Source organism: Mus musculus, chromosome 7 (genome assembly GCF_000001635.26).
Source record: "Mus musculus strain C57BL/6J chromosome 7, GRCm38.p6 C57BL/6J".
NCBI classification, from domain to species: Eukaryota; Metazoa; Chordata; class Mammalia; order Rodentia; family Muridae; genus Mus; species Mus musculus.
In genome coordinates this window covers 60,059,820-60,086,391 of record NC_000073.6, presented here as the reverse complement: position 1 = coordinate 60,086,391, position 26,572 = coordinate 60,059,820, and the positions used below count along the sequence as shown (strand labels likewise).

The 26,572-nt window shown below is 37.6% G+C and overlaps 1 protein-coding gene and 1 long non-coding RNA gene across 6 annotated transcripts in view; both read left to right on the top strand.

Moving 5' to 3' along the window:
- Snhg14 (small nucleolar RNA host gene 14) overlaps positions 1 to 26,572 on the top strand; it is a 1,177,441-nt gene that overhangs the window by 363,786 nt on the left and 787,083 nt on the right. The window contains exon 6 of the long non-coding RNA NR_146211.1: positions 14,404 to 14,507. This is a non-coding gene — a long non-coding RNA (small nucleolar RNA host gene 14). The remainder of the gene's footprint in view (positions 1 to 14,403; positions 14,508 to 26,572) is intronic.
- Snrpn (small nuclear ribonucleoprotein N) overlaps positions 1 to 26,572 on the top strand; it is a 467,683-nt gene that overhangs the window by 363,786 nt on the left and 77,325 nt on the right. For 3 of the 5 annotated variants that reach the window (NM_001349690.1, NM_001349692.1, NM_001082961.2), the window contains one exon: positions 14,404 to 14,507. The exons of the other annotated variants lie outside the window; for them this stretch is intronic. The gene's annotated coding sequence lies outside the window, so the exon portion shown is untranslated. The remainder of the gene's footprint in view (positions 1 to 14,403; positions 14,508 to 26,572) is intronic. 5 annotated transcript variants of the gene reach the window in all.

Sequence of the window (26,572 nt, the reverse complement as noted above, 5' to 3'; positions counted from 1 at the left end):
TTTTCCCCCTGTGTGTGAGTTTGAGGCTGTTTCCCACATTCTCTTCTATTAGGTTCAGTGTACTTGTTTTTAGTGGATGTTAGCTTAAAAAGTACAGAGTATCCAGGATACAATTGACAGAACCCAGGAAATGTAACAAGCCAAAGGGCCCAAATGAGGATGTCTCAGTCCCACATGAGAGAGAGAAGGAAGCAATTACAGGGGAAAGGAGGGTGGGAGGGACACAGAGGGGAAGGGAGAAACATTATCAGGTACTTGTGTGGGGGGACAGGACTGAAGCCTTGTGGGCCAGCAGAAATAATGGAAGCAGACAACCTCAGGAGGTAGAAGTGAGGGAACCCTCTAAAATGTAACAAAGACCTAGAAGGTGAGAGACTCTCAGGAATCAAACTGAAAGACATTAAATGAAATGCCCTACCGTGGGGAGAGGTAATGTGTAGAGCCCACCTCCAATAGAAACACGGGGTATCAGTTGGAGGGATGGGGTTTCCATCCCACTGTCAAAACTCTGACCAAGAATTGTTCTTTACTGAAAGAACTTCAGGGACAAAACCAAAGAGGAGCATGAGGAAAAGGAGGTCCAGTGACAGCCCCAAGTTGAGGGGAGGCCCCAATGCCTGACACTATTTCTGATACTATGGTGTGTTTATAAATAGGAGTCTATCTTGACTGCCCTCTGACACCCAACCAATGGACAGAAGATGTTAGCCCCCGTGGTTGAAGTAGGGAAAAGCTACAAGAAGCTGAGGAGGGGTACAACCCTATAGAAAAACCAGACTAAAATGGATGCCCAAGATCTCTCATACACTGAGTCACAAACCAGGCAGCATAACCAGCTCATATGAAACCTTTAACACCTATACAGCAGAGGACTGCCTGGTCTGAACTCAGTGAGAGAAGACACATCTAACCCACAGTGACATGAGGCCCCAGGGAGTGAGGAGGTCTGGTAGGGTGGGGAAATCCTCTTGGAGACAAGGGAGAGGAGGACTTATGGGATGAGGGCTGACTGGGAGGGGGATAAAAACTGAACTGTTAAAAAAAAAAAGACTTGTATTGGTCATGGTGTCTGTTTACCGGAGCATAACCCCATCAAAGATAAAATTTGGTACCAAGGACTGGAGTATCTTTGTGATAGAACTAACCATGCTTTTGATTGGAGTAATGTGGATTTCTGGGAGTTTGGAAAGCAGTGAAATGCTTTAAGTTGGGATTAATGACTTATTCTAGTAGGAATATGGAAAACTTTGTTGCTGAATATGATTGAACTATACCGACATAGCCCAAAAGGTTTCAGTGGAGTAGAATTCAGTATGTGGCCTAGAGACTGTTTTTGTGGTATTTTGGCTCCTTTTTGCCTTTGTTTGTATAGTCTCCCTGAGGCTGAGGTAATGAGATTTATATTAATTGCATTGACAAAGGAAGTCTCAAAAAAGCCCAGCAGAGACTTTGATCTCTGATTAAGTCTCATGAAGAGCATTTTGAATAAGCATAGTGATCTTAGAAAGAAACAATATAAAATATATGGTTCAAGCATTAAAGGGGCTCCAGGAAGTGAGATGGAACTGAAACCTATGTGCTAGGAGAAAACAGATTAAGGGTTTTGGGGCAAGATCCTACCCAGCTATGTTTAGATACAAGTATGGTGATATAAACCTTTAATCTCAGAATACAAAGCCAAGCAGATCTCTAAATTCAAGGACAGCCTGGGACTGAGCAAGTTCTAGGTGAAGGAAAGTTTAAATCCAGGTGTTTTAAGACCCTTAATCCCATGAGCAGAGCATGCAGATCTCTTAGTTCAAAGTCAGTCTACAGGGGAATTTCCAGAACAGCTAAGTTTAGGCAGTGAATGAGCTGGAAAACAGAAAGCTGGTGAAAACGTAATATAACAAGGGACCAAGTTCCAGCTGCAGTGAGCAGCAGAACTCAACAGATTTGATCATTTGGCTCTATTTTTATAGTCAAGAGGATGAGACTGTTGGGACAATTGATGCTGGTTAGCTGGAGCTAAGAGCTTAGCATGGTTAAGAGGAGACCAGTATCACTGAGGGAAAATCTTCTGAAAAGTGTTTTCTGAGAGGACAACGAAGCTGTGTTCTAGAGATAGGCAAGGTTGTACCTCATGTTGCAGCTGTACTTGGTAATGTGTAAGACTCACCCAGGTGGTACTAGTTTTGAAGGCATGAAGTGGTCATGAAGAACAGCTGATGCTTGGCACTGGAGGGGGCCATGGAAAACCACTGGTGAAGGTGCATCCTCAGTTCTATGTGACAGCCCAGGAATGAAGTGGTCTGGCAAATGTTTTGATCCTTGACACCATGAAGAGAACCTATGAGAGGTTATTGGTGAAGCCTAATTGTATTGGAAATACCCAGCATATTGGAGATGCCAGTACCATGGACTGATCACCAAGAAGAGCAGCTGCAATGGAGTGGATCAACCTGAGCTTAGAGAGCTACAGAGGGCAGAGCTGGAGAAGTGATGCTAGCCCTTTGGAGGAGCACAGAGGATCACGGGTAGATCCTAGACATTGAAGCAAGAAGCTGTAACATTGCCATTGCCTTGGGGAACACAAGATGTTGGAGATGCCAGAGCCATGAGCTATCTGTTATTGAAGGCAGCACAGAAGAAAGAAGTTTGTTGCATTCAACAAAGATTAAAAAAAAAAAAAAAGACTTGGAGATCGGAAACCCACTTTGACATCAGACAAGGACATACATACTTTGCAGTTTTTCCAGCTGGTTTCCTGTCTTGCTTTGGAATTACAGTTAAGTAATTAATTAAATCTGAGAATAGTCCTTGGACTTTTAACATTGTTGAGAGTGCTATAGACTATGGGGACTTTGGAAATTGGACTAAATATATTTTGCATTATGTTATGTTTAGGTATGGCCTCCATAGATTCATATGTTTGGACAAGCCTAAGGGGGCCAGGGAATAAAATGTTATGGTTTGTATATGATCAGCTCAGGGAGCGGCAATATTAAACTTGTGGCCCTGTTGGAGTAAGTGTGTCACTGTGGGTATGGGCTTTAAGACCCTCATCCTAGCTTCCTGGAAGGCAGTATTTTGCTAGCAGCCTACAGATGAGGGCATAGATCTGTCAGTTCTGCCTGATACCAGTGAATCAAGGATTTGAATGGTAAACTATGTGTCATTAGAGGAAGGGATTTATAGTTGAATATAAAATTGCTATGTAGTAGAAAGCCATGGGAAATAGAGGTAAAGAACACAATGTAAGGTTTAGTATTCAGAGAGAAAACAGCAAGTAAGGCACCTAAGCCTTTGAGATATACTTCAGAGGAGTTAAGCAAGTGCATTTTGTGTGTGAGTGTGCATGTGTGTGTGTGCACAGTTTTTTTCTTTAATCACCATAAGAGAGGCCAGCCAGTGGATAAATAGAACTCTGTTAATGAATTTAAGAAACATCTAATTTATAAGCCTGGGAAAAGAAACTATGAAACTCTAAACATCATGGGCAGATTTTGGATATGAAATTTTTTTTAAAAATGGGATAGGGAAATTAAGCAGCCTACATCAAAGTAAATTGCCATTAAAAAAAATGTATTCTCAGGGCAGAAACTCCCTTTAGCCCTCCTAAATCTCAGACACAGATTTCATTCTTTTTGATAAAATCACAAGCCAATGTTCAGTATCATGTAGCTTTTGACAAAACAGGAAGATTTATGGAAACCCTACAAAAAGTTCTTAGTAGAACACAGATGGGTAGGGACTATGAAATAACTGTGCTGTTTTAAAGGATTTAAACAGTCATCTCAAAGTCAAATCCTAACCCTAGTTTTTACAGGGGCCCCCTAATGTATGTTTTCCCTCAAAGTCTTAGGAAGAATAATGCAGGACCCTGTTAGTGGGAACATCACATTATACACAAATTAACACAGTATTTAAAAAAAAATCAATGAGTATCCTGTGATTGATTCTCTGACTTTAAAAAAGGATGGAGAGAAATAGTTGCCATGAGCACATACAACATGCAAATTTAAAAGAGACATTGATTTATTAGACCATTACATATGTTATATTTATACTTCATTCTGTATAGGTGCAATTTCTTCCACACAATTTTCATTTCAGCCACACTACAATTTATGTAACAAAGATGGCTTTATTAGTCAAAGTGTCGAAGCTGGTTGCTCTTTAAAATATTCCTTCACTATGAGATTTGCCACATTTATTTTCTTCAACCATAATGGAGGGGGCAGTACTTCTGGCAACAGTAATTTCAATTATCGCCTTCAATGATGCTCCTTAGCACTTCTGAATTGACCTAGGAAATGTGCTATTTTTTCATTAGGGCTGAGCAACTAGCTCTGTACATGGGCGTGGTAGGCAATAGGGATACTTCTGAATGATCAGAAGCAGTTGTGTCAGCAGGTGAATCCTGCTAGCTTCTGGATGCAGGTAGTGCTCAGAAGTCATCTTGAAGACAGGCCCATCCCACCCTGGGTTTCTTTTGCTACTTAAATCTAACTTTTCCTCCTTAAATCAACCAGTCTCCTTAGAATGATTGCTTATCAAATTTTTCAACATGTTGTAAAGCCCAAACAACTTTGTTTTTTATAAGGCATCTCATTTTGTGAGAGACGAGGGGCTAAGCTCCAACTCTAAGAAGAAAATCACAAAATCCACTGAGCAAACATCTTATGGAAACCTTACCAACAGCCAGTCAGGCTAAAATAGCAGAGTCAAGGTACATATTGGAATTCTGTCTGGACTCCACCCCCAAAGATACCTGGCAACATCTAGGTATGCTCCTCCCCACAGTTACCTGGAAACAGCCAGGTAGGCATGTCCCACTATAAAATGAGCTGTTTGACCCCTCCTCCCTCTCTTACACTCTTGGCTCTCTTACCTCTCTCTTAGATCCCTTCCCCCCTCTCTCCACAGGACCATGGCTAGTCTCTACTTCTCTACTCTCTTCTTCTCTCTGCCTATATCTGCCTCTACTACTCTCTTAACTCTCCACCCCATGCCCTAAATAAACTCTATTATATACTTCCTATACCTACTGTGACTGGTCTCTTAGGGGGAAGGGATGCCTTAGCATGAACCCACTGAGGCACCCCCTTCCCCCACATCCCATCAGAACACATTCTTATAGCTCTTTCTCTTTTTATGATCACAGCATTGGTGCATTGTGACTCGGATCCAGAAACTCTAGAGGTTTGCATCCCACCTAGGCTACCACAAGAGATAGTTAACTTGGATATCCTGTTCATCAGATGGATTTGTCCCCATGTTTCAGTCCTGCAGAGTACACCAGAAATAGAGTTTTTTAAACGTCCTAACCCTTATAAAAAGTCCCCAAGTTTGCTGTAACAACAATAAAAACACTAAAACCCTAGATTGGGGACTCTCACTCTGACATGCTGTGACAGGAACTGTGGGGGACCGTGATCTATAGCTTATAATGAAGACCATTATGTATTTATGTCAGAATTGCCTCTGATATGGTCTTTTGGGGGGTCCCTGTAATTTGAGCATAACACTAACCCACCAATTTAAAAGTTCTATTTACCTTGTTTCTTGATGTTGTACTCTGGTTTGTACCTTTCTACAAACAGCTGATAAGACAAGTGTTTCCTAGAATAAACATAATTCTGTTCCCAAAGTGTCTTTACCCTATTATATATGCTTACACGAAGCATGGCCTTGAGCCAAATTTTTTAATTCTTGTTTTTATCAGTATTAGTGGTATTCAATTTCTATTGTCTTACATTTAAGATTTTTTTTCCATAATTTTTCTTCTTTGTTTATTTTCTCATTCATTACATCACCATATTTTCCACAAACCACTCCAGGTAAGTCTCCTCAATATCTTTCCTCTCATCCAGATCCACTCCTTCCACTCCCTTTAAAAAAAACAAAAAACAAAAAAACTGGTTTGAGAAGGATGTGTCAGGAAAACATACTACCTTAGCATAAAGAGTTTACATTTAGGGTACGATGAAAACCTCTCAGCCATCCTGGGTAAAGAAACCATCAGCAATTTAACTGCTTCAGGATGAAGTAATTGAAAGGGTTTATTATGATGGATGGTATGTTTCTTTGTTAACAAATACTTTTAAATCTCATTTTTTAGAATTTTCTGATGAGTGGATTTACAACCACGCCAATTTGCAAAAGATGTTTTCTACATAGTACCGACTAGAATAAACCCACATTCAAGTTGAGAACATCCTTTTCCTTTTAGTACCCTCAACAATAACTAAGATCTTAATGCAGCTTCCTGCTCTAGTCAAGAGACATGCTACAGGAACTAAGTCATAAAAGCGCTGCATGGTGTGGTGACCCTCCCCACCACCAAAAAATAGTAAGTAGACCATGGATATTAGGATATTGAGTTAGTAACACCAATGAGGTTTGATTTTGCTTTGTTCAAATTGTTGCTTGATTCTTCTCTCTTGAAGTAAGAAGGTAGTTTAATTTTTTTTTAATTTTACAAGAGCACATTTTTCAAAATGAGATTTTAGAGTTTTATAGAGAATTTGGATTTTAAGAAGCATTGCATTTTTTAACATACTGAATTTTTAAAGTGTTCGTTTTGGCAACAATGTGGGTCTTTGTAAGTCCCAGGACAGATATGTTTGATATTCAACCTGTGGTAAATTACTTGTCCAACATAAATAGATTTGAGTTTGATCTTCATCCCAAGTGAAGGTTAAATTGTACACAGAAGGAACTACTGCATCCAGGAGACAGAGCAGTAAAAATATAAATCTCAAGGCCATCCTAAGCATTTCTCAGGACAGCCTGAGTCCATTTCAGAGGAAAGTTAATATATGCTCTGTGCCATTGTGTTCTGGAAATATGTAACTTGCTTTTGATTTTACATGTATTTCATTGAAATAATTGACTTGAGGCTCAGAAGACACATTGAATTTTTAAACAATGTTCATTCTATGAAAGATAATGGAGTCTTTTAAAGTTGTACAGTATACTTTTTTATGATATGCTTGTGAAAGAAAAGGTATAGAATACGGTGGTTTGAATGAGATGCCCCCTATTAGCATCCAATTTTTAAACACTTAATTCTAAGTTGATGGCTGTTTGGGGAAGATTAGGAGATGCAGCATTGCTGGACAAAAGATATCCCTGATGTTTGAAACATCATGATGTTTCAAAGAGTTCTCTCTGCTTGCCCTCTGTGGTTTGAGATATAAGTTGCTAATTCAGCAAACTGCTACTTGCCACTAAAGATACAGAAGACTGGAAATAATCTTTTGCTACTACAATTTTAATTTTATGAATATATTGTTGTTGTTACTATAGGATTCCAAAACGCTATCATGGCTGTAGTTAATCAATGTGGACTCTGCTTATTCCCCTCAGGTGGTAGATTAAAGGGCATGTGCTCTTTTTTCACAAAAATATTTAATTGCAAAAGTTATTAATGATCAAACCTAAATGCACATTTAAGAATTAAATAAAAAGCATTCAAGCTCTATTGACTCATGTCTTTATTCATTTCATTCTAGAGATAGACCCAAAAGGATTACTAGAAATTTGAGGTCAGTCTAATCTAGAGAATGAGACACTATCTCACAAGTTCAAAAAATACAAAAGGATTTGAACAAAAAAAAAGAAATTAAGTAAAGGATAAAAGGAAGGAGGAGGAGGAAGAGGGGGTGAATGAGAGGACTCCAATAATCAGAGACAATGAAAAAATCAAGAAAATGGAGTAAATTGATAATCACATGTAAACTAGAATTCTATGCTATGGAAAGTAGGGGTTTTGCAAAAACTGAGAATATAAAGATTAAACTTCTGTCAAGAAAAATAACAAAAACAGTAAGTACACAATTCTTTATATTCCCAGATAGTGTACCTCATGTCCTTTGGGTTAATTTTAAGATCTACAAATTCCACATTGCTACAACTCTTCTAACTGCCTACATTAAGTATCTATTGAATTGGGCCTGCATATTTCTCTTCCTTACAAAGATATAATAAGCAGTACACAGAACTTTCCATAAGTTTCCAAAATAACAATATCAATGCTAGAATTAGAATCAAATTATAGATTATGAAGGCGTGGTTTTAATTCATAGAACATGATAGCTTACTGCACACATCTTACAAGTTTTTATTCTTAGATATAATTGAGGTAATTATTCTCTCTTTCAACTTCATGTGACATAGAATCACCTGAGATGCAAGCCTCTGTCATTCTTGAGCAGGATTAACTTAATTAATTAATTGAGTTAGGATATCCTGTCCCTTTGGGTAGGACCAGGTTGAGGATCCTCAGCACTGTCTGCTTCACTAACACTTTCTGTGTTCCAGGCAAGAATGCTACAACCCAAAGTTTAGAGACTGATAATTTTACATGCACATCCACAATTACTTATTAGTTGTATGATAAAAAGTGCAATCTATTTAAAAACACAGATTTTGCTTTAGGTATTTTCAGTGTCCTAATCTCACTTTGACACATAGAGTATTGATAGATGCAGAAAAGGTTGGATTCATTTTCTTGTTTAGCTAACCCTATATGATCCTTGAGTTATATATATATATTATATAAAATAGAAGACAGGATAGCCATGATATGAAAACCTTTAGCCTTAACCTTCTAGGTGGCAGATAAAGATGGGACACTTTTTGTTTAAAGGCAGTGTATTCTACACAGCATGTTCTTGGCCAGAAAGAGCTATTGATGCAAAGATAGTTTTCCCTTTCCCACATAGACTTTGACGTGCAGAAAATGATATCACTAAGTCAATATTATATTTACATTTACTGGAAAAGAATTGAAAGTATGAACATTTAAAATCAGGAGCCATTCTCCTTTTTTTGTTTGTATTTTTATTTGCATATGCAGCAGTCATCTAAATCACAGAGGCTTTAAGGTCCATAGAAGAGCCTGAGTGATGCTTCTGTGATTAAAAAACAGATACTGTTCTGCAAGAGGATTTCCCAGAAGACATGTCAGGATTCTAAAACTACATGTAACTGCAGATCTGGAGAAATATTCAGCCTTTGGCATCTACATAGCTCTACACAAATGCTGACACATGCACGCGCGCGCGTGCGTGCACACACACACACACACACACACACACACAGGAGGGGGTTTTGGGGGAGAGAACAGACAGAGTCTGAGTGATAGACAGAGGCAGAGGCAGAGATGGAGACACAGAAAGAAATATACACACGTGTTTGCAATTAATAAAATCTGGGTAACTGTGGTGGCACAAGAGTTTACTTGTAGCCCTTATGAGAGCGAAGCAGGTAAATCATTGAGTTCAAAGTCAGCCCAGTCTACAAAGTGACTTACCAGTCCAGGAATTTCTAACAAGTAAGAGTCTGTCTAAAAAATAAAGAAATGAACAATCAAGTAACTATCTTATAGCAACAATATTTGGAAACACAAGAAAAAGATTTCCTCACTGAATGAAAAACCAAGGCTTTTAGTAAACAACAAATATTATGTTCATGGTAAGTTTTTCATTTACATGAACACATAGGAAGTTTTAAAAATGTACCTAATCAAATAAATCCCAATTAATGCAGAACGTTGTTAAGGTAGCATCTTTTATTCCTAAGTGCTATCTCCTGATAGCACTACAATTATCTAGTGCTTTTGTACTTTACCTCGTTTTGGTAATGTTTTTTATAAGCACACTTTTTTTCCTTTGTAAAGAGATCTAAATGGAACACAATTCAATATTATGTAGTCACCATTGCCCACAAAACACCTTGAATTTATGTATAAATTGAACCAATGTATACAGGAGATTATGATGACCCACTTCTTTCATACTAGCAATAGGATACCATAAAGCTCATGGCAGCATCCTTATGTTATTAGCTTTACAAAAGATTTTGAATCCCTGCATCCTGGCAAACATCCACGCATGCGTGATTGGAGGGCTGTGCTAGCTCACAAGAACAGACTGGGGGTTGGGAGTGTGATTATTCAAGTCAGTGCAGCAGGTCCTGCTCAGAAAAGAGGCAGGCAAAGATGGCTGTCACATCCACCCTAGGAATGGTCAGCAAGGCAATGCAGCAACCAAGGTCAGCTCTCTCATAACCCCATCATTTCTTTCATAGTTAGACATGTTTTCTGCACATTAAGTATTTCAAATTTATGCATCTCAAAACTTTGAGTGATGAATCAGATGAGAAAGCTATCAGATCAGGACTTGCATTACTTTGTCTTGTCCTGTGTTGTGTTAGCTGCATTGTCCCTCCCCTTGAGCCTTCAATCTGCCCTGTCACTTCAGCTCAGTTCTCTTACAGGGTGAACATTTCAAAGAATCAACAGTATTGTGAATTATTGGTGTGTGGGACAAAGGGCAGACAGAAAAGAAAGGATATTTATTTTGGTATATGGATGTTTCATAAAAATAAAATTCCTAAGGAAGTTTAAATATTCTTCTTGCCATGAAGGATGGGAAAAGATAAAAGCACTTAAGCATTAACATACAGCTTATCGGCAGAGGAAAGACTCAAAAGACTATGGTGGTTTGTGCTTCTCAATTTCTGGATGGATAGGAGAATTAGGAAGGTATGAATTTTGATACTATGATGCTTATTATAAAGAAAGGGGGATTCCAAAGTAGCATTAAGAAAGATAGTGGACAGGGTGAATTCAGGTGTGTGGACTGCCAACATGTGGAAATGTAGGGTATCTTTAGATACAGAGCTGTAGCATACACACTGGTAGAATTATAAACCTTTTTTCGGTCATTTTTAATGTGCATTTTGATATTGCTATACTGCTTCAGTGTCATTAGGTACTTGTTATTTATTATTTTTGAAATCTGGCCCAGATTAAAAAAGAAACTGGTGACTTGGGAAATATTTCTTTTGAAAATTTAATCTATTCCTCTGTGTTCTGACCACCTTATTTTGATATTTATAAGGTATGGAAAGTAGCATGCAGAATTTTTTTGACCATTCTCTGATATAAATCCACAAGAGTGTGCCTTGCTTTTTATTTTTTTGTTTGTTTGTTTGTTTAAAGGCCTTATTGGAATTATATTTTGTTTTTCATTTCAAAATGGTTTTGGATGTAAGTTTTATTGGAAAATAATTTTAATACAATATATCATAACTACAGTTTCCCTTTTTTTCTACTCCTCCTAGATCATCCCCAACCTACCCTCCCTTCTAGATTAGCTCTCTTTTTATCTTTGACTAGAAATGCATGCCCAAGATACAATGACCAAACAAATCAAAATGAAATATAATAAGATCAAAGACATATTGAGAGTGAACAAGGCAACTCAACAAAATTAAAAGTGCAACAGGAGCAGGCACAAGAATCAGAGATCCACTTGGTAACACACTCAGGAATCCCATAAAAACACTAAAGTGAATATTGTAACATGTTTATAGAAGACACAGTTCAGACTGTTGGAGGCTCTGGAAGGGAGAGGTCCACAGAGACATGTCCTTTGCTTTTTGTCATTATATTTTGTATTTCATTTCAAAATGTTTGGATTTTAGGATTGCTAAGGTATTTCCAAAGTAGAATCATGTGGTGACTCATGCCACCAACTCACTATTTGTGAAGGTTATTGCTTCTCAAGTGGTGTTCATCAATGCATAGCAATGCCATATCATACAACTTTTGTTACTTTAACTATGCAGCATAAATGTAAATCTGGTATGATGATACCTCTTCGAACTCTTTTATTATTTAAGTTTTTATCTACACTGAAGTTTTTTTGTTTCCATATAAAGTCACATTTATAAGATTAATTTGGATGAAGTATATCGTTGATTTTTACATTGAATATGTATAATTATATATGGTTTCTGGGATTCTCTAATTTATATACCTTAGTGAATTAATCTTTGTCTGTCACTAAGATTTTCTTTGATAACTCATATCTGCTTGGAGTAGTATTTTCACTAAATTAGGTATTTCTGTTTGAACTACCATAAATATATACATACAAATATATAAATATATGTAAATGCTTATATTATATATAAAAATACATCATAAATATACTACTTATATATATATGTATATGAATAACATGTAAATTTTATTATTATACTATGCAATAAAGTATATATTATATTACATAATAAAGTATACACATAACTATTAAATTTGGACTAGTTGTACTTGATTCAAATATGGAGATATGTATGTAATATGAGTGAGCATACATATATACATATGTACATATGTGTACAAATATATGTATATATATTTGTATATGTATATATACTACTTTATGTAATATATGAAAAATACTTTATATATATTATATATAAAAAGTATATATACTCATATAAATATCTTCAAATTCCAATCAAGTGTAGCTATTTTTTATATTATGTAGTTATATATGTAGTTTATCTTGTATTACAATACATATATTACATATTATAATTTGAAATTTTTATGTTACATATATATTAATAAATATATAAGTATGATAAAGTACCTGTAACTCATATAATATGTGTGTGTGTGTGTGTGTGTGTGTGTGTGTATGTGTGTGTTTCATAAAGATTCTTCATACATCTTACTTAACATATTCCACTTATTTCACACAACTTCAGGACCTATCTTGATTCTCGATTAAACATTTAGCTTCCAGTACTCTTCCTATATGATTTTATATCACATATACTCTAGTATTTTTACTATTGTGTTAAATAGTATAAGCTAGTGTATAAGTTCCCAAATAACTTATATATGTACATTTCGGTTAAACCATGCTATAAACCACTATTTTTCCAAACCCTATCATACCATTATCCACATAAAACTTCTGCCTCCAGAAATCCCCTTTCTACTATCATTTGCTAAGTATTATACTGCTGCTCCTCTCTAAATGCATTCCTTTATGCCATTGACTAGTTTTAAATATCATATTTTTCACATGGCCTCTATAAAACCTGACAAAGCAAAAGACCTTATGTGGAAGCCTCATAGGGAGTGAACAGAAAGAAATTGTCTTTTTAAAGTTTGAATGCTATCACTCTCTGTTACTGGTTCTTTTCATTTCCATCTATCTACCTGCAAATTTCATTCCTTTATACTTGAACATGAGTTAACTGCATATGGGTATAACACACATATTTTTAAAATAGATATATGAAAAGCATTATCATTTTAATTACTCATGTGTGTGAGTATGTGTGTGTATCGCACACACATGTACCAAAACACATGTACCAACAGTACCTATGCAAAGTCAGATGAAAAACCTTCATAAGTCTCTTTTCTTCTAATGTTTGTTTTTGAGCTATACACATTTTCTCAGGAACATTTAAGGAAAAAGAGGAGGGAAGGGGGAGAGAGGAAGAGACAGAGACAGAGAGAGAGAGAGAGAGAGAGAGAGAGAGATCTTATTTTCATGTACAAATTATACATATATGTTGGAACCATGTGAACAGATCTGTGTGTAACAAATTGCCATCTAGGGAACAGAGTAAACATTTATAGTTTCTGAAACATTTATAGTATCTTGATGTTGATGAAATTCAATGTGCTCCCCAGGTGATCAATGGTATAGGATGCTGAAAGATCATATCTTTAAATACAATCACTAAGTAGAGAGAAAAAAAAAGAGTGAGCACAAGACTTTTAATCTTAGAACCCACTGGATGTGATATATTTCCATCAGCAAGGCTACACCTTGGAAACCACACCAAACAGATCCACAACCTAGGAACCAAGTGTTCAAATACTAGAATCTGTGAGGAACATTTCTTATTCAATCTATCAGAACTACTCCCTGTCCTGTAATGCCTGCCAATCCAGTTCGACCACTCTCGTATTCTCCAGAAAAATCTCATGGCCCTTGTCATTCCATTAATGAAACTAAATGTTGAAAAGGTAGAGGACTGTGCAAGTAACATCTGCCCACAGCTTAACTTGGTGCAGGAAATAAATGAACACCGCACCTTATGGGATAGATAATTGCCTACCCATAGGAGAAATAAAACTTTTAAAAACAATTTTTTCAGCAAGTAATGTTCTCATTGTGTAGCCCTGACTAATCTGTACTGAGTATGTAGACCTGGCTAGTCCTTACTCACAGGGATTTTCCTCAGTCTTCCACATCCTGGGTTCAAAGACATATCCCACCATTCTTCAGCATTATCTTCAGCATTATTTGGCATGCATGTCTTCTAAAAACTGCTACAGATGCTTAAAAATCTTCCACTAAGTTGGTAATACAGACTGTGAACTTTTTATAACATTTCTCACAGGTATTCATGGTGGATACCATGCATGGTTAGAAGCAGTGGGTGAGTTTCCTGAATATAGTCCATGGTTTTGCTCAAATTCAATGGCTATAGCTTAGAAAGGGAAAGGCCCAAAGGATTGTCTCTGGATTGCTATTCATTGCTGCTGTACCTTTTCATGTTTATCATTGTTGTATTCTTCATATATCTAACCAGCTGTGATTGGACTGGGGAGACTCTCACTGCCTATAATCTGCTGTGATTCCCTCTTGGAAGATAACCCACTGCATTGGACAATATTCCTGTAGATCAATGTTAAGGTAAACTTTCATAAAATATTGTATAGATGAATTCTTGATTTTAAATAATTAATGATTTGACTCAAATAGACTTAAGACATTATAGTATTTTGTAGAAAGATTAAGAAGGTTGTTAAGTTGTTATGTTGACAGAATGATGTAATAAAGTTAGAATTGAGAGCAGATTGTGTTTCATCCCTTGTAGAATAGTTAGGACTACATAGGTTAAAAAAGAAGTACAGTGACTTTCATTTCTTGAAAGCATGACATGTACTTGGTTGAAAATAATAGCCTTGGTTCTAGTTAGTGATTAAATAGAGAAAAGGAAAAAAAAAACATATTCTTGCAGTTTGGTTCTGAATTTCTGGATCCTTTTATCAATGGAGGTAGCCACAGGATTTGGTATGCACTATGAAAGACGGGGTTATGAATAAAGAGGAAATAGTTGTATTAAAAGCACAGAGAATAGATGATTATTCAATGTGCCTGAATAAGTCATGTGATACATGATGATTTGTTTCTGGGTGAATACAAATTTTCATCATCTGGGCATAGGACAAAACTTGCTACAACAAACTGGCTTGTTTAAACTTTAATAATCAATGAGAAAAGAAATATTTTCTTCTATAATTTTGTTGAAGATATTTGCTGGCCCTTTAAGTTGAAAATCTTCATTCTCATCTACTCCTATTATCTGTACGTTTGGTTTTCTCATTGTGTCCTGGATTTCCTGGATGTTTTGAGTTAGGATCTTTCTGCATTTTCCATTTTCTTTGATTGTTGTACCGAAGTTCTCTATGGAATCTTCTCCACCTGAGATTCTCTCTTCCATCTCTTGTATTCTGTTGCTGATGCTTGCATCTATGGTTCCAGATTTCTTCCCTAGGTTTTTTATCTCCAGCATTGCCTCACTTTGGGTTTTCTTTATTGTGTCTACTTCCCTTTTTAGGTCTTGGATGGTTTTATTCAATTCCATCACCTGTTTGGTCGTGTTTTCTTGCAATATTTTAAGGGATTTTTGTGCTTCCTCTTTAAGGTCTTCTACCTGTTTAGCTGTGTTCTCCTGTATTTCTTTAAGTGAGTTATTAAAGTCCTTCTTGATGTCCTCTACCATCATCATGAGATAGGCTTTTGAAAACGGGTCTAGTTTTTCGGATTTAAATTTGTTGTTCAATGCCAAATGTTCAGCACTAAAAATATATACAAGTAACACTATTCAGACAAAACAGGTTATATACAGAAAAATACATGGGTATAAATATATTTATATATAAATATATGCATCCAGTAATTTGGATATGGAGAAAAGACATCATTAATTTAGTGAAGAGACTGGATGGTGATGTAGAAATACTTGGAGAAATGGAATGAAAAATCTATTTTCATAAACTAAAAAGTATTAAAAACTTAATTTTATATAAAATATATCACTATTTAAGCCCATGAAAGATGGGTCAAATTGAGAAGGGGCGTGCTGCCAAGTCAAAAAACAAAAAAATGAATTTAACCTCTGTGATCCAGGAGGTGGAGAGAAATGCCTACCTTAACTGGTACTGAGACTTTCACACATGGACATTTAATTTGTGTGGGCATGCATGTGTGTGTGGTTGTGTATGCATATATGATAATGCACTGACATTAAATAAATAAATGGTATTCTTTAATAATAATTTGATCTTTGACAAATTCTGGGGGCTGTGCATTCATTATTCATGATGTCATCTCCGAATATTGATTTAAAAATTATTTTGATTTTAGATGGTTGGTTTGGGTTTCAAAACAGGGTTTATCTGTATAGACCTGGCTATCCAGGATCTTGCTTCATAGATCACTCTTTCTCAAACTTAATAAGGAAGTGAAAGATCTGTATGATAAGAACTTCAAGTCTGTGAAAAAAGAAATTAAAGAAGACCTCAGAAGATGGAGAAAGACCTCCCAGGCTCATGGATTGGCAGAATCAATATAGTAAAAATGGCTATCTTGCCAAAAGGAATCTACAGATTCAAGGCAATCCCCATCAAAATTCCAACTCAATTCTTCAACGAATTAGCAAGGGCAATCTGCAAATTCATCTGGATTAAGAAAAAGCCTAGAACAGCAAAAACTCTTCTCAAGGATAAAAGAACCTCTGGTGGAATCACCATGCCTGACCTAAAGTGGTACTACAGAGCAATTGTGATAAAAACTGCATGGTACTGGTATAGTGACAGACAAGTAGACCAATGGAACAGAATTGAAGACCCAGAAATGAACCCACACACCTATGATCACTTGATCTTTGACAAGGGAGCTAAAACCATCCAGTGGAAAAAAGAAAGCATGTTCAACAAATGGTGCTGGCACAACTGGCGGTTAACATGTAGAAGATGCGAATTGATCCATTCCTATCTCCTTGTACTAAGGTCAAATATAAGTGGATCAAGGAACTCCACATAAAACCAGAGACAATGAAACTTATAGAGAAGAAAGTGGGAGAAAGCCTCGAAGATATGGGCACAGGGAAAAAAAAATCCTGAATAGAACAGCATTGGCTTGTGCTGTAAGATTGAGAATCAACAAATGGGACCTCATAAAATTGCAAAGATTCTGTAAGGCAAAAGACACCGTCAATAAGACAAAAGGGCCACCAACAGATTGGGAAAGGATCTTTACCTATTCTAAATCAGATAGGGAACTAATATCCAATATATATAAAGAACTCAAGAGGGTGGACTCCAAATAATCAAATAACTTCATTATAAAATGGGGTGCAGACCTTAACAAAGAATTCTCACCTGAGGAATACCGAATGGCTGAGAAGCACCTGAAAAAATGTTCAACATCCTTAATCATCAGGGAAATGCAAATCAAAACAACCCTGAGATTCAACCTCACACCAGTTAGAATGGCTAAGATCAAAAATTCAGGTGACAGCAGATGCTGGCGAGGATGTGGAAAAAGAGGAACACTCCTCCATTGTTGGTGGGATTGCAAGCTTGTACAACCACTCTGAAAATCAGTCTGCTTGTTCCTCAGAAAATTGGACATAGTACTACCGGAGGATCCAGCAACACCTCTCCTGGGTATATATCCAGAAGGTGTTCCAACCGGTAAGAAGGACACATGCTTCATTATGTTCATAGCAGCCTTATTTATAATAGCCAGAAGCTGGAAAGAACCCAGACGCCCCTCAACAGAGGATGGATACAGAAAATGTGGTACATTTACACAATGGAGTTCTACTCAGCTATTAAAAAGAATGAATTTATGAAATTCCTAGGCAAATGGATGGACCTAGAGGGCATCATCCTGAGTGAGGTAACCCAATCACAAAAGAACTGGCACAATATGTACTCAGTGATAAGTGGATATTAGCCCAGAAACTTAGAATACCCAAGATAGAAGATACAATTGGCTAAACGCATGAAACTCAAGAAGAATGAAGACCAAAGTGTGGACACTTTGCCCCTTCTTAGAATTGGGAACAAAACACCCATGGAAGGAGTAACAGAGACAAAGTTTTGAGCTGAGACGAAAGGATGGACCAGCTAGAGACTGCCATATCCGGGGATCCATCCCATAATCAGCTTCCAAACGCTGCCACCATTGCATACACTAGCAGGATTTTGCTGAAAGGACCCAGATATGGCTGTCTCTTGTGAGACTATGCAAACACAGAAGTCGATGCTCACATTCAGGTATTGGATGCTGATAAAGGGCCCCACAGGGCCCCCAATGGAGGAGCTAGAGAAAGTACCCAAGGAGCTGAAGGGATCTGCAATACTATAGGTGGAACTATATGAACTTAGCAGTACCCCCGGAGCTCGTGTCTCTAGCTGCATATGAATCAGAAGATGGCCTAGTGGGCCATCAGTGTAAAGAGAGGCCCATTGGTCGTACAAATTTTATATGCCTCAGTACAGGGAAATGCCAGGGCCAAAAAGTGGGAGTGGGTGGGAGAGCATGTGGGGGACTTTTGGGATAGCATTGGAAATGTAAATGAAATAAATACCCAATTTAAAAAAATTAGAAATGGAGAAATTATAAACTCTCATTAAACATCTTTATGTTGTGGCAGTGTTATAGCTAGGCACATTTTATTTTAGGCAACACTCTTCAGTACCACCAGCCATTTGTTTTCAACTCCAGTAACTTTAAGATAAGATCCTGATAATCCTAATTCAGTAAGCCTCACTCAAAAGTGTAAAGTCATCACTATCTAGTTATTATATGACTAACTGATTTTTTTTTTGCTTCTATAACTTTCTTGTGCAGATACCCAAAGATGCTTTGGATTACCTTAATCACTAGACAGAACAGCATAGTTTTTTTTTTTTTTTTATTGCTGTTGTTGTTGGTTGATTGGTTGGTTGGTTTTTTGTTGTTGTTGTTGTTTTGTTTTGTTTTTTGTTTCTTTGTAAGTATAGGTATAATATATATACATATACATATACATATATATATTTGCATATATACTAATATATATTCATATATGTATGTTTTCTCTCAGCTCAAGCAATCAATAAATGAAAGCATAACAATTCATCGTTACTACTCTCCATCATGGGTCTCCAGAGAGAGAAAACAGTACTTAAAATATTTGTGCCCACGTAATCAAGTATACTTAATATGGTCAGTTTAAAACATGCCTAAGCCGGGTGTGGTGGCACATGCCTTTAATCTGAGCATTCAGGAGGCAGGGGCAGGCGGATTTCTGAGTTTGAGTCCAGCTTGGTCTACAGAGTGAGTTCCAGGACAGCCAGAGCTATACAGAGAAACCCTGTCTCGGGGAAAAAAAATGCCTGGATCTTCATTGGTGCTCTGATTAAAGTTAATTCTCAGGAAGTCCTAGATACATCTAGGTGAAAGGATAAGTAGGGTAGTAATAATACATTTTGCTAGTTCTTTTTTTTTTTTTTTTTTTTTTTTTTTGCTTTTTTGTGTCTTCAGAGCCTACTTCAACCTGGCCTACTTAACAATAACTCATTGATCTACATGCATTCTTAATGACCTGAAGGTAAAGAGTTTGTAGATTCAGTTCAAAATAAGCTTCTCAAGTCACATGAAAAGTTGATTACTGAAAATTAAGCATTTAATCTGCACTAAATCTCAGTAGTTACCAAAAGCTCCTTTCTATAGAAAGAGAAGTTATTCTCAAAGAACTACAGAGACTTGATCCAAAATCCTTAGAACCAAACTACAAATCACTAGGATCCTGAAAAATAAATGCACCCAATGGCATTGCTACCTGCCCCTGACAGTTCAATACCAATGGATTTTTTGACTGATATAGATCGATGGGAACAGGATATTCCATGGCAACATGGCAACTTATTAAGACTGACAGAGACCTTTCTTATGTTCTGTGTTCTACTCAAAGGCCTTCTATATAATTAAAATAATTTTGGCATTGAAACTTGATTCTCTGTTTCAAATTTTTCTTTTTCCAATTTTGCCCAGTGAAACTGGAATCTACCTTATACTTGTTGGAATCAGTAAAATAGTATAATATACCTGTTTACTAATTTTATTGGTCATGGCTTACTAGAGTAACAGAATTCATGAATTAAATATATAATATTTTATATAGTATTTTTTAGTTTTATTTATGTATTTTATGTATATAAGCACACCATTGTTCTCTTCAGACACACCAGAAGATGGCATCAGATCCCATTACAGATGGTTGTGAGCCACCATGTGGTTGCTGGGACTTGAACTAAGGACCTCTGGAAGAGTAGTCAGTACTCTTAACTGCTGAACCATCTCTCCAGCTCTGTGGTATTATTTAGAAGGATTTACAGGCTGTAGTCCAACTAACCCAATAATAGCTCTCTATGAATGGAAAATCCAATAATCCAGTAGTTGTTCAGTCTATTAGGTTGGATTTCTCAGCTGGCCTTTTGTATATAATTAGATCATGAAGAACCAGGATTTTATGCTAATTAGTAATGGACTTGCTAGTCAGGCAAAAGCAAGTAGGCAAAAACCAAATCATCCTTCGATGTCCTTATACAGGCTTCCTGTAGGAGATGTGTCCCATATTAGAGGCAGATTTCCCAATTAAATTATCTGTTTTAAAGTTCTATTTCAGATTTTGATTGACACATTACATTTTAGCATATTATTAATATTATATTATAGGCTTCCTAATTATATTAGGCTTCCTTAATTATATTATTAATTAATATTATAGGCTTCCTGTATGAGATGTGTCCCATATTAGAGGCAGATTTCCCAATTAAATTATCTGTTTTAAAGTTGTATTTTCACACCTAAAATATCCACATTAAAGGTGTGTTTCCCACCTCAAATATCCATATTATATTATATAACATTATATTATATGCTTCCTAATTATATTAGGCTTCCTTAATTATATTATTAATTAATATTATAGGCTTCCTGTAGGAGATGTGTCCCATATTAGAGACAGATTTCCCAATTAAATTATCTGTTTTAAAGTTGTATTTTCACACCTAAAATATCCACATTAAAGGTGTGTTTCCCACCTCAAATATCCATATTAAAAGTGGACCTTCTTTCTTAAAAGTAAGCAAAAATTATTGAAATGTGTCCCCAAATTTTGGTTTTTAGTTAATTCCAGATGTAGTCAAGGTGTCAACAAAGAATAGCTATCACATACATAAAATATTTTCAGATTTTGATTGACACATTACATTTTAGCATATTATTATTGTCTTTGTCTGAAAGACTGCATATATTCCTGTTTATATTTGCATGTGTATGTGTAGGTATACACATACATGCACATAATGACTATAAGTCAATCTCTATAATTTTCCTCCTATACATAATAATTTTATATTAATTTAATTCGAAAGGGGAAAATACCATGAGTTTGAAAATCAGAGAACAATTTTCAGGAGTTAATATTCTCATTGTACTGTGTGACTTTTAGAGAACATGTTGAGTTTTTAAGCTTTGTTGCATCCAGCTTTACTACCTTCATCTTTATAGTTCCATCCCTTTAAACTCCAAAACAAGAATATCTTACCTAATTCCACAGAGATATTCAGTTCAAACTCTAAGAATTTTAAAATAGTTTAAAGTGAGATTTTATTTTGTTGATATCCTCTGTATTTCAGATACTTTTCATGCACTCTAAAGCATGATTAGATGTTTGGGGTAAGAGTCTGTTGTTAAGCCTGTACAAATACTGTGCTGTCCACCCACAACAGTTGCATGTATGACTAGAGGACTGTGGTGAGTCACTAGCACAGCCAGAATGGATGGAGTATGATGAGTCAAGTCAGTTGCAGTAGGTCCTGCTCAGCAAAAGGAGAGAGTTTCATCCACTTGAAGAATGGTGGGCAAGGCAGCGCAGACACCAAGCACAGTCCCCAAAGCCATCACTGTATCTTCCATAGATGGGCATAATTTTTGTAGGTTAAGGATCACAGATGTTCAGAATTAGAACCTTGTTGCATTGATCTAAAATCTTTGACTCTAAAGAACCAGATCAGAAAGCTATCAGATCAGAACCTGGACTCAGTTGCCCCTCCCTCCATCATGTTATCTGCACAGTGACCCTTCTCTTGATCTGTCAATCACTCCTGGTACTTTAGCTCAGTTCTCTTCCTGATTTGCAATTGCTCAATGGTTGGGAGAATCAGAAAATTTTAGTTCTGATGTTTTGATATTTATAATAAAAAAAGGGATTTCCAAAGTGGCTGTAAGAAAAGAAAGAGGTGAACACAGTGGACTGCTCTCTCTCTCTCTCTCTCTCTCTCTCTCTCTCTCTCTCTCTCTCTCTCTCTCTCTCTTCCTCTCTGTCTCTCTCTCTCTCTCTTTTTTTCCATTTTTTATTAGGTATTTAGCTCATTTACATTTCCAATGCTATACCAAAAGTCCCCCATACCCACCCACCCCCACTCCCCTACCCACCCACTACCCCTTTTTGGCCCTGGCGTTCCCCTGTACTGGGGCATATAAAGTTTGCGTGTCCAATGGGCCTCTCTTTCCAGTGATGGCCGACTAGGCCATCTTTTGATACATATGCAGCTAGAGTCAAGAGCTCCGGGGTACTGGTTAGTTCATAATGTTGTTCCACCTATGGGGTTGCAGATCCCTTTAACTCCTTGGGTACTTTCTCTAGCTCCTCCATTGGAAGCCCTGTGATCCATCCATTAGCTGACTGTGAGCATCCACTTCTGTGTTTGCTAGGCCCCGGCATAGTCTCACAAGAGACAGCTACATCTGGGTCCTTTCGATAAAATCTTGCTAGTATATACAATGGTGTCAGCGTTTGGATGCTGATTATGGGGTGGATCCCTGGATATGGCAGTCTCTACATGGTCCATCCTTTCATCTCAGCTCCAAACTTTGTCTTTGTAACTCCTTCCATGGGTGTTTTGTTCCCAATTCTAAGGAGGGGCATAGTGTCCACATTTCAGTCTTCATTCTTCTTGAGTTTCATGTGTTTAGCAAATTGTATCTTATATCTTGGGTATCCTAGGTTTTGGGCTAATATCCACTTATCAGTGAGTACATATTGTGTGAGTTCCTTTGTGAATGTGTCACCTCACTCAGGATGATGCCCTCCAGGTCCATCCATTTGCCTAGGAATTTCATAAATTCATTCTTTTTAATAGCTGAGTAGTACTCCATTGTGTAGATGTACCACATTTTCTGTATCCATTCCTCTGTTGAGGGGCATCTGGGTTCTTTCCAGCTTCTGGCTATTATTCTCTCTCTCTTTCTATGTGTCTCTGTGTGTGTGTGTGTGTCTTTTTCTGTGTTCCACTTGACTATAAAATATGAATAAATACATCAGTAGAATGTCTAGTGTATAGAAAGGTGAGGTGTGTGTCACATGCAGGGTTACTGTCTATACAGAGATACAAAATGAGACACATTTTTCTATGATTTGTAATGTCTAATTTTAATGTGGTTTACATGCTTCTCTGTATCATCATCTTCTTCTTCCTCTTCTTCTTCTTCTTCTTCTTCTTCTTCTTCTTCTTCTTCTTCTTCTTCTTTTTCTTCTTCTTCTTCTTCTTCTTCTTCTTCTTCTTCTTCTTCTTCTTCTTCTTCTTCTTCCTCTTCCTCCTCTTCCTCTTCCTCTTCCTCTTCCTCTTCGCCTCCTTCTCCTTCTTCCTCGTCCTCTCCTTCTCTTCCTCCTCCTCTTTCCCCTTCCCCTTCCTTGTCTTCCTCTTCTTCCTTTTCTTCCTTTTAATAGTTATTTACTTTTTTAATGCTGTTTGAATCCAAAATGATACTTAAGGTTTTTAAAACATTTGGTTTGGTTTTATCGTTTGTTTTACATTGCTTTCTATTAGAAGGTATACAAATGGTGTGCAAAAGTTCATTTTAGGCATCTTTTGACAGATAAGACAACAGGGTGTCTTTTTGTTCTCATATTTTATTCCTCCTTTCAAAAATGATATTTTGAATGTAAAAGATATTTCCAGACTATAGTGAAGAGGCAGTGACCCATGCTAGCACCATTATCAGTGTTTCTATAGGTTGTCATTTCCCCATAGTAGTCCTGCTAACTAATACCAAAATAGCACAGCTCAGCACAGATAAGCACACTCAGCTCAGCACAGATCAGCACCAATCAGCATAGATCAGCAGAGCTCACAACAACAGAGAAGGGATGGAGATATATATTTTCCTTTCTTTTATGTTTTGTGTGTGTGTGTGTGTGTGTGTGTGTGTGTGTGTGTGTGTCTGAACTTTCAACTGCTTACAACTCTATCCCAATGTTCTACTATAAGGAAAAGAACAGGCAATATCTGCAGGAAGAAACATGCTCCCTAGGCAAGGGAGTGGTGGCTACAACTCTCTTGCCCTGGCTCTAGCAGTTATCCCTTGTGCCTACTTCCTTGCAGTGTTTCAGTGGAGACCTGTAAAATTATATGGAACTGTATAAGCTGTGCTAATGAAGTTGCAAGCAGACTCTTTTCCCCAATACTCCAGTAAAAGAAGATCTAAACTCAGGAAATAACAGGAGTCTATGTAGCTTCTATCTACGTGGCATTCCTTATTCCACATGTTGCTGCTTTCTTGTATTATAGTAAATTAGAGTAGTGGATGTCTGTAGCAACTTTGCAAGATGCTGCTTTGTCCGGGTAATGGTGGTTACAATATACTTCATCTGTTTAATCTACTCCTTGTTCCTATAAAGGCAAGAACTCACAGGATTGGCTATGTTGCCTTAGACAGTCTTAGTTATTCCTATAGATGTTTTATTTAAACTCATCAACCTTTTTATACTTACTTTGTCATCCAAAATACTTTTAATTAATTTATTTTTTACTTATTCATTTTACATTCCTGCTCACTGCCCTTCTCCAAGCCACCCCCTCCCATAATCCTGCCCTCATCCCCCTCCCTTTCTCCTCTGAACTAGAGAGCAGATACCCTCAAGGGTATATCCTTGGCACTTTAAGTCTCTGTGAAGATAGGCACTTCCTCTCTTACTGAGGTGAAACAGGGAAGCCCAGCTAGAAGAACATAACCCACATGCAGGCAACTGTGAGACTGTGATAGGTAGCCTATTTTGGTTGAATAAGGCTTGCTCTGGCAACCCAGTAGAAAACTCTACAAGGGACAGAAAACTGAGCCATGTTCCGAGAGTCAGGTGCCTGACACCACAGAGCCCCCAACTCCATGATTCTGTGACTATAAGTCACATAGACAATGTCCCAATCTTCTGGCATTCTGGACAGACTCCACCCCCACAGTTACCTGACTATAGCCAGGTATGCCCCCCACCTCCCCATAGTTACCTGGCAACAGCAAAATAGCCCAGCCCACTATAAAAGGGGCTGCTTGGGACCTCCTTGCTCTCTTTAAGCTTTCACCTTTCTTACTCTCATCTCTAGCCCTCTCTCTCTCTCTTTCTTCTCCCCTCTCTCCACATGGCTATGTCTGGCCTCTTTCCTTACCTTTTCCCTTTCCCCTGCCTTTCTGCAATAAAGCTCTAAAACCATAGACTGTCTCTGCTCATCAAGGCCCACCATGCTTGAATGATGAAATAGACTTTCTCCTAAAGAGCACCGTCTAACTGTCTAACCTCCTGCCAAAAGGAATTCCTGCACTCCAACCATGGACACGACCAAGGATTCTCACTCCTGTGAGAACCACACAGTGCCCCTCCTCCCTGCCCACTCCTACCTTTGGCTCCAGGCCTTACCAAGCCTCCTGAGCTGCCACCAGGGCCCACATTCTGTTCTCAGCTCTTCTGTGGTGTCCAGTGGTGTCTGGGATACCCGAGGCTGAGAACCTGGTACCTAGAACTGCCCTTTGTCCACTACCAGCTGAGCTGGGGTCCAGTGGCTTCCCACACCAGACACCCATCCAGGGCCACATGAAAAATGTGCAGCAATCCTTCTGTATCCACCCACCCAGAGCACCAGTACTCTGGCAGGATGTGGGTTTTCTCCCACTCCCCTATTTTTCCCACACCCACTGCCCCATAGGCAACAGCCTTTGGTATAGCCCTTGCTCCAGGTATTTAGAACCCATATGAATATCATGCTGCACAACTGTTACATCTGTGTGAGGGGCCTATATCCAGCCCTTGTATGTCCTTTGCTTGGGGTTCAATCTTTGAGATCCTCCAATATTTGAGGTTAGTTGATTTTATTGGTCTTCCTATGAAGTTACTATTCCCTGAGGGACTACATTCCCTCCTCCTATTCTTCCATAAGAGTCCCCCAGTTCCATTTATTCTTTAGCTGTGGTTGTCTGTATCTTTCTTTTTTTAAGATTTATTTATTTATTATATGTGTGTACACTGTAGCTGTCTTCAGACACTCCAAAACAGGGCATCAGATTTTTGTTATGGATGTTTGTGAGCCACCCTGTGGTTGCTGGGATTTGAACTCAGGACCTTTGGAAGAGCAGTCGATGCTCTTAACCACTGTTCCATCTCATCAGCCCCCTATATCTTTTGGAGTCAGTTGTTGGTTGGGCCTCTCAGAGAATAGCCATGCCAGATGCTTGTTTGCAAGCATAACAGTGTATCAATGATAGTGTAAAGGATTATTGCTTTGTCATGGGATGCATCTCAATTTGGACTAGTTTTTGGGTGATTATTTCCTCAGTTTCTACTCCATCCCTAATTTGTGTATTTC